General features: G+C 54.3%; 1 non-coding gene across 1 annotated transcript; it reads right to left on the reverse strand.

Annotated features, from left to right (window-relative positions):
* Positions 1-4,737: 4,737 nt before the first annotated feature.
* On the reverse strand, positions 4,738-4,856 carry LOC131031646 (5S ribosomal RNA). Its single transcript, XR_009103091.2, has one exon. It is a non-coding gene; the product is annotated as a 5S ribosomal RNA (ribosomal RNA).
* Positions 4,857-7,249: the final 2,393 nt, after the last annotated feature.

Raw genomic sequence — 7,249 nt, forward strand, 5'->3', positions numbered from 1 at the left:
TGGCGGGGGCCCCGGGAAGAGTTATCTTTTCTTTTTAACAGCCTGCCCACCCTAAAATCGGTTCAACTGGAGATAGGGTCCAGCAGCTGGAAGAGCACTGCACGTCCTGTGGTGTCTGGTGCACCTTCGGCAGCCCTTGAAAATCTAGAGGACTGAGTACCATTCATGCTTGATCGTACTCATAACCGCACCAGGTCTCCAAGGTGAATAGCCTCTAGTCAATAGAACAATGTAGGTAAGGGAAGTCGGCAAAATGGATCCATAACTTTGGGAAAAGGATTGGCTCTGAGGGATGGGCCTAGGGGTCTGTGTCCCGAACCCGTGGGTTGTTGGTGTCCTGCCCGAGCTGCTACCATGGCGAGGGCGGGCCGCCGCGTGTCGATTGGGCGACAGACGCAGGGCGCTCCCTTCGGGGGTATTTCCCTAGGCGGCAAACAGCTGACTCAGAACTAGTACGGACAAGGGGAATCTGACTATTTAATTAAAACAAAGCATTGCGATAGTCCCTGTAGATGCTGACGCAATGTGATTTCTACCCAGTGCTCTGAATGTCAAAGTGAAGAAATTCAACCAAGTGCGGGTAAACGACGGGAGTAACTATGACTCTCTTAAGGTAGCCAAATGCCTTGTCATCAAATTAGTGACGCGCATGAATGGATTAATGAGATTCCCACTATCCCTATCTACTATCTAGTGAAACCATAGCCAAGGGAATGGGCTTGGCGGAATCAATGGGGAAAGAAGACCCTATTGAGCTTGACTCTAGTCTGACTTTGTGAAATGACTTGAGAGGTGTAGAATAAGTGGGAGCTGTTTTGGCGCAAGTCAAATACCACTACTTTTAACATTATTTTACTTATTCTATGAGGCGGAGACGGGGCAATGCCCTAGTTTTTGGCCTTAAGGTGCTTCTAGGCGTGTAGATCTAAGTAGGAGACATTGTCAAGTGGGGAGTTTGGCTGGGGAAGCACATCTGTTAAAAGATAATGCAGGTGTCCTAAGATGAGCTCAACAAGAACAAAAATCTCATGTGGAACAAAAGGGTAAAAGCTAATTTGATTTTGATTTTCAGTACGAATACAAACCGTGAAAGTGTGGCCTATAGATCTTTTAGACTTTCAGAATTTGAAGCTAGAGGTGTCAGAAAAGTTACCACAGGGATAACTAGCTTGTGGTAGCCAAGCATTCATAGCGACGTTGGTTTTTGATCCTTCGATGTTGGCTCTTCCTATCATTGTGAAGCAGAATTCACCAAGTGTTGGATTGTTCACCCACCAATAGGGAACATGAGCTGGGTTTAGTCCGTCGTGAGACAGGTTAGTTTTACCCTACTGATGATCTGCACTGCGATAGTAATTCAACTTAGTATGAGAGGAACCATTGATTCACACATTTGGTCATCGCGCTTGGTTGAAAAGCCAGTTGTGCGAAGCTATCATGTGTCGGATTATGACTGAATGCCTCTAAGTTAGAATCCATGCTAGATGTGGCACATCTCTCTCTCTCTGGCTGCATCGCAACCTACAGTAGGGGTGCTCTTGCACCCCCAGGGGCCCGTGTCATTATCTACCTTCGATCGACGCAACCACCTAGTCAGAGCAACCTTGGATAAAAATTTCAAGCTATCGGCGAGAATAATCTTTTGCAGATGACTTAAATAAGCGACGGGGTATTGTAAGTGGCAGAGTGGCCTTGCTACCATGATCCACTGAGATTCAGCCCTCTATTGCCTCGATTCGTGCGACCTCTTTTTTTGGCTCTTTCACAAGTGGGGTTTACAGTTCTAACCTTCTTCTCTTCTTGCTGACCTACATCTCTCTCTCCAAATTTGCCTGAGGCGGGGTTCCTGCTAGTGCACCTCGAGGGGGCATGCACCAGACTTTCTTGTCCAAGTGCCAAGCGGGGTTGCCGATGGTGTGACCCTTCACCGACCTTTTCTTTGTCCAAGGGCTGAGTGCAGTTTGTAGCACACTCTTTTCTTCCTTGGATGCCAAGTGTGGATGAAAATGATGCGACCCTGGGTTTGCCTTTCTGTCAAAGGGCTAAGTGGGGTTTTCCAAGCTCTGAAGAGGGGTTTCTCATCTGGGTGCCAAGCTGGGCAACCCTTGGGCTGCATTTTTTTCATCCAAGTGCTGGGTGGGGCTCTGAAGAGGGGTTTCTTATCTGGGGGCCACATTTTTTTGTCCAAGTGCTGGGCAGGGCTTGGAAGAGGGGTTTCTCATCTGGGTGCCAAGCTGGGCAACCCTTGGGTTGCATTTTTTTCATCCAAGTGCTGGGCGGGGCTCCGAAGAGGGGTTTCTCATCCAGGTGATAAGCTAGGCAACCCTTGTGCCGCATTTTTTTCATCCAAGTGCTGGGTGGGGCTCTGAAGAGGGGGGCTACCTCATTTGGAAGTGGAAGTGGGGTTTCGGGCATTACCCTTGAGCCACCTTTCCATCTGAGAGTTTAGTGAGGCTTTTTACCGTTGCAGCTCCCCATGTCCGAAGTGGGGATTTCTGGGTAGGGGCTTTGGGTGCACATTACATTTTTGCCCAAGTGTCGAGTGGGGTTTCCGGTGCACTTTGAAGTGGGGTTATTGGAGCACCCCCTCTTTTTTTTCTGAGCGTTTGGTGGGGTTTCTCGCATTGGGGCTTCCCAGGCCCGGTTGTTGGGAGCGCACCCACCCTGGTGCGCACAAAGTCAAAAGTTGGGTTAATTGCCCAATTTTCCCTGGGTGCGCACCTTCACCAGGGTGGGAACCTTGGTGCACAAACCTTGCCTGAGCTACGCACCAAGGCGGGCTCAAGATGGCACCCGCGTTCCATTTTTTTAACTATGTTTCAAAATAGAAATTTTAAAATCTTGTTTTTTTTGCCTTTTTTGGAAATTAGTGAAGGCAGCGTGTCAAAGGTGCACACCTCGTTGCCCACCATGGTGCACAACAATAGTGCAAACCTGGGAGTGCTCCGATGTGTGCTCCAAGGTGCGGCGTGCACGAAGTTGGAGCCCGATTTGCAACAAGTGCGCACCTTGCATGCACCTTTGCCGGGGTGGGCACCTTGGTGTATAGACCTTGGCTGGGTTGCGCACCCTGGTGGGCACCATGGTGCGCACCAAGGAGCACTCCAAAGTGTTCTCCAAGGTGTGGCATGCACGAAGTCAGAGCCCAGTATGCCCCGGGTGCGCACCTCACGTGCACCTTCACCGCGGTGGGCACCTTGGTTGGGTTGCGTGCCTTGGTGGGCACCATGGTGCGCACCATGGCATGCACGAAGTCAGAGCCCGATTTTCCCCAGGTGCACACCTTCGCCAGGGTGGGCACCTTGGTGTGCACACCTTGCCTGGGCTGCGCACCAGGGCGGGCTCAAGATGGCACCTGTGTTCCATTTTTTTCACTATCTTTCAAAACGGAAATTTTAAAGTCTCATTTTTTTCTGCCTTTTCTGGAAATTAGTGAAGGCAGCGCATCAAAGCTGCACAACTCATTGCCCACCACGATGCACAATGCTAGTGTGAACCTAGGAGTGCTCCGATGTGTGCTCCAAGGTGCGGCATGCATGAAGTTGGAGCCCGGTTTGCCCTGAGTGCGCACCTCGCGTCCACCTTCGCCGGGGTGGGCACCTTGGTGTACAGACCTTGGCTGGGTTATGCGCCTTGGTGGGCACCATGGTGTGCACCAAGGTATGCTCCAAAGTGTGCTCCAAGGTGCGGCGTGCATGAAGTCAGAGCCCGATTTGCCCCAGGTGCGCACCTCACGTGCACCTTTGCCATGGTGGGCACCTTGGCTAGGTTGCACGCCTTGGTGGGCACCATGGCATGCACGAAGTTGGAGCCCAGTTTGCTCCGAAGTGTCCTCCAAGGTGCACACCTTTTGTGTGCTCCAAGGTGTGCACAAAGTCAGAGCTTGGTTTTCCCCGGGTGTGCACCTTCGTCAGGGTGCACACCTTGCTACACACACCTTGGCTGGGTTGCGCACCTTGGTGGGCACCATGGTGCGCTTCGAGGTGCCCAAGATTGGTGCGCACCAAGGAGCGCACCTCTCGTGTGCTCCAAGGTGAGCAGGTGCGCGTGAAGTCAAAAGTTGGTTAATTGTCCGGTTTTCCCTGGGTGCGAGCCTTGCGTGCACCTTCGCTAGGGTGGGCGCCTTGGTGCGCACACCTTGGCTGGGCTGCGCACCCGGGCGCACACACCTTGGCACCCACGTTTCCTTCAATTTTTTTTTTTCGACAATCTCTCAAGTGGGAAATTCTATACTCTCAACTTTTTTTGTCTTTTTAGGAAACTTTTGAATGGAGCGCATCATTGGTGCACACCAAGGAGCGCTCTGAAGTGTGCTCCAAGGTGCGCACCTCTGGTGCGCTCCAAAGTGCTCTCTAGTTGCGTGCACCTACCTCGGGCACACACCCAGCCCCGCCCAACTTCACTCACCTGTCCCAGGCATCTGGTGCAAAACCTTAGAGTAAGAAACATCACTGTGCACCTTGGCCAACGTGCGCGACTCGACCAAGCACGCACTGGCTGAGGTGCACACTGATTTCACCTGGGTGCACGTGCAGCACCTCAGGCGCACTGGGGTGCACGCACAATGCCCAGGTTGCACCATGGCCTATGTGCTCAGGGCGCCTTGGGTTTGCACTCGGTGTCGCCCCTACGCACGCGGTAGTGCGGGCACCGCACCCCAGCCCGACCCTGACGAGAATGCAAACAGGCAAAAGGTTAATTCAAATAGCATTGTGACGCCTGATGAAAAACTAAAAAAGGGTGCAACACCGGGACTTCCTAAGAGGTCACCCATTGCAGTACTACTCCGGCCCAAGCGTGCTTAACTGCGGAGTTCTGATGGGATCTGGTGCACTAACGCTATTATGATCGCACCCGTTATGAGCTTGTCGCAGTGTGTACTTAGCAAACCGTGACCCACGTGCGAATCCACCCTGGCCACCCACCCCCGTTGAGGTGCACACCCTCCCTTGCCAAGCGCACCCCGTTCACCAAGTGTGAACCCTGCCCGGGTGCGCGCACCTCGCCCAGGCATCAGGTGTGCACCCGGCCCGACCTACGTGCGTGCACCTAGACAGGGCATCGTGTGTGCACCCGACCCGGCCTGGGTGCGCACCTGACCTACCCAAGTGCACGCTATGTCCCGTCTGCACCACAGTGTTTTGAGACTTAATAAACAAATATTGGTTTTTAGGAGAAGAAACATGCTCTGATGCCCAAATTGAGAATCAACCCCGAAAAGGCCACAGGCTAAAAGTGGGATGCGAGACAAAAAAAATGGGACCCAAGGACTAAAATTGGGTTCCCAAGTCGAAGACAGGGCAACCAGACAAGAAATGACCTCTAAGGCTCAAAATGAGTCCCAACGACTAAAACTTGACAAGAAGCACCCATCAGGCACCCAACTTGACACCCATGGGATGCTGACCCACTCGGGCTTCCACCTAGCACACCTTGGCACCCACCCACCCAAGAACCCAACCTCGCACCCAACTTAGCACCTTTGATTCCACATTAGCACTCACCCTGACCCTGGCACCTTGGAACCCACATTGGAACTCACCTTGACCCTGGCACCCACCTTTGCACTCACCTTGGGACCCACCCTAGCTCCCACCTCGGCACCCACCCAAACACCCACCTTGGTTCCTTGGCACCCACCTTGGATCCTTGGCACCCACCCTGATACCCACCTTGGCACGCAACTTGGCTACTTGCCACCCACCTTGGCTCCTTGACGCCCACCACATGACCTACCTTGGCCAGGGTTGGTGCACACCCACCCTCGTGCCCACCTCGACACCCACCCTATGACCCACCTTGGCATGCACCTTAGTACCCATCCCGTTACCCACCCTAGGACCCACCCTGTGACCCACCTTGGCCAGGGTGGGTGTACACCCACCCTAGTGCCCACCTTGGCACCCACCCTATGACCCACCTTGGCACCCACCCATCCTAGCACCCAGCCTGTGACCAGCCATGGAACCCACCCTCCCACCCATCTTGGCCAGGGTGGGTTCGCACCCATCCTGGCACCCACGTTGTGACACACCTTGGAACACACCCTGTGACCCACACACCCTAGCACCCACCTTGGCACCCACCTTGGAACCCAACCTAGCAACTTGGCACCCACCCCGTGACACACCTTGGCATCCACCATAGCAGCTGCCCACTTGGCACCCACCTTGGAACCCAACTTGGCACCCACCTCGACACCCACCTTGACACTTGTGCACCCACCTTACCACTCACCCTAGCACCAACCCATCCTAGCACCCAAGCTATGATGCACCTTAGCACCCACCCTGGCCCCTTTGCACCCTAGCACTCACCCATCCTAGCACCTAACCTATGACCCACCTAGACACTGACCCTCGCACCCACCTTTGAACCCAACCTAGCACCCACCCACCCTGACACCCACCCTAGCACCTACCCACCCTTGCACCCACCCACCTCAGCACCCACCCTGTGACCCATCTTGGCACCCACCCATCCTACCACTCAACCTATGACCCACCTTCTCACCCACCTTGGCATCCACCTTAGCACCCACCCACACTGGCACCTTGGCACCCACCTCAGGCAAGGTGGGTGCACACCCACCCTAGCACCCAATTTAGAACTCACCAAGCTTGTTACCCACCTTGGCACCCACATTGCAACCCACCCTAGCACCCACCCTAGCACCCACCCTATGACCCACATTGGCATCCACACCCTAGAACCTAGGCACCCACCTCGACACCCACCCTAGCACTGAACCTATGACCCACCTTGGAACTCACCCTAGAACCCACCCACCTTGTGAACCACCTTGGCATCCACCTTAGCACCCACCCACCTTGGCACCCACTCTAGCACTCACCCATCCTAACACCCAACTTGTTACCCACCTTGGCACCTACCCTCGTGCCCACCTTGAAACCCACCCTAGCACCCACCCACCCAGGAGCCCACCTTGGCACCCAACCCAACACCCATGCATCCTGGCACCCAACCTGTGACCCACCTTGGAACCCACCCTAGTACCCACCTTTGAACCCACTATATCACCAACCCACCTTGGCACCGACCCTATGACCCTCTTTGGAATCCACCCTAGCACGCACACACCCTGGCACCCACCATGGAGCGCACCCTAGCACCCACCCACCTCGGCACGCACCTCAACACCCACCTTGGTGTGTGCACTGTGCCAACCTCTCAAAGACCATATGTGGTGCGCTCCAAGCTGCACACCTTTGGTGCACTCCGAGGTGCA

Source organism: Cryptomeria japonica, chromosome 2, assembly GCF_030272615.1.
Source record: "Cryptomeria japonica chromosome 2, Sugi_1.0, whole genome shotgun sequence".
NCBI lineage: Eukaryota > Viridiplantae > Streptophyta > Pinopsida > Cupressales > Cupressaceae > Cryptomeria > Cryptomeria japonica.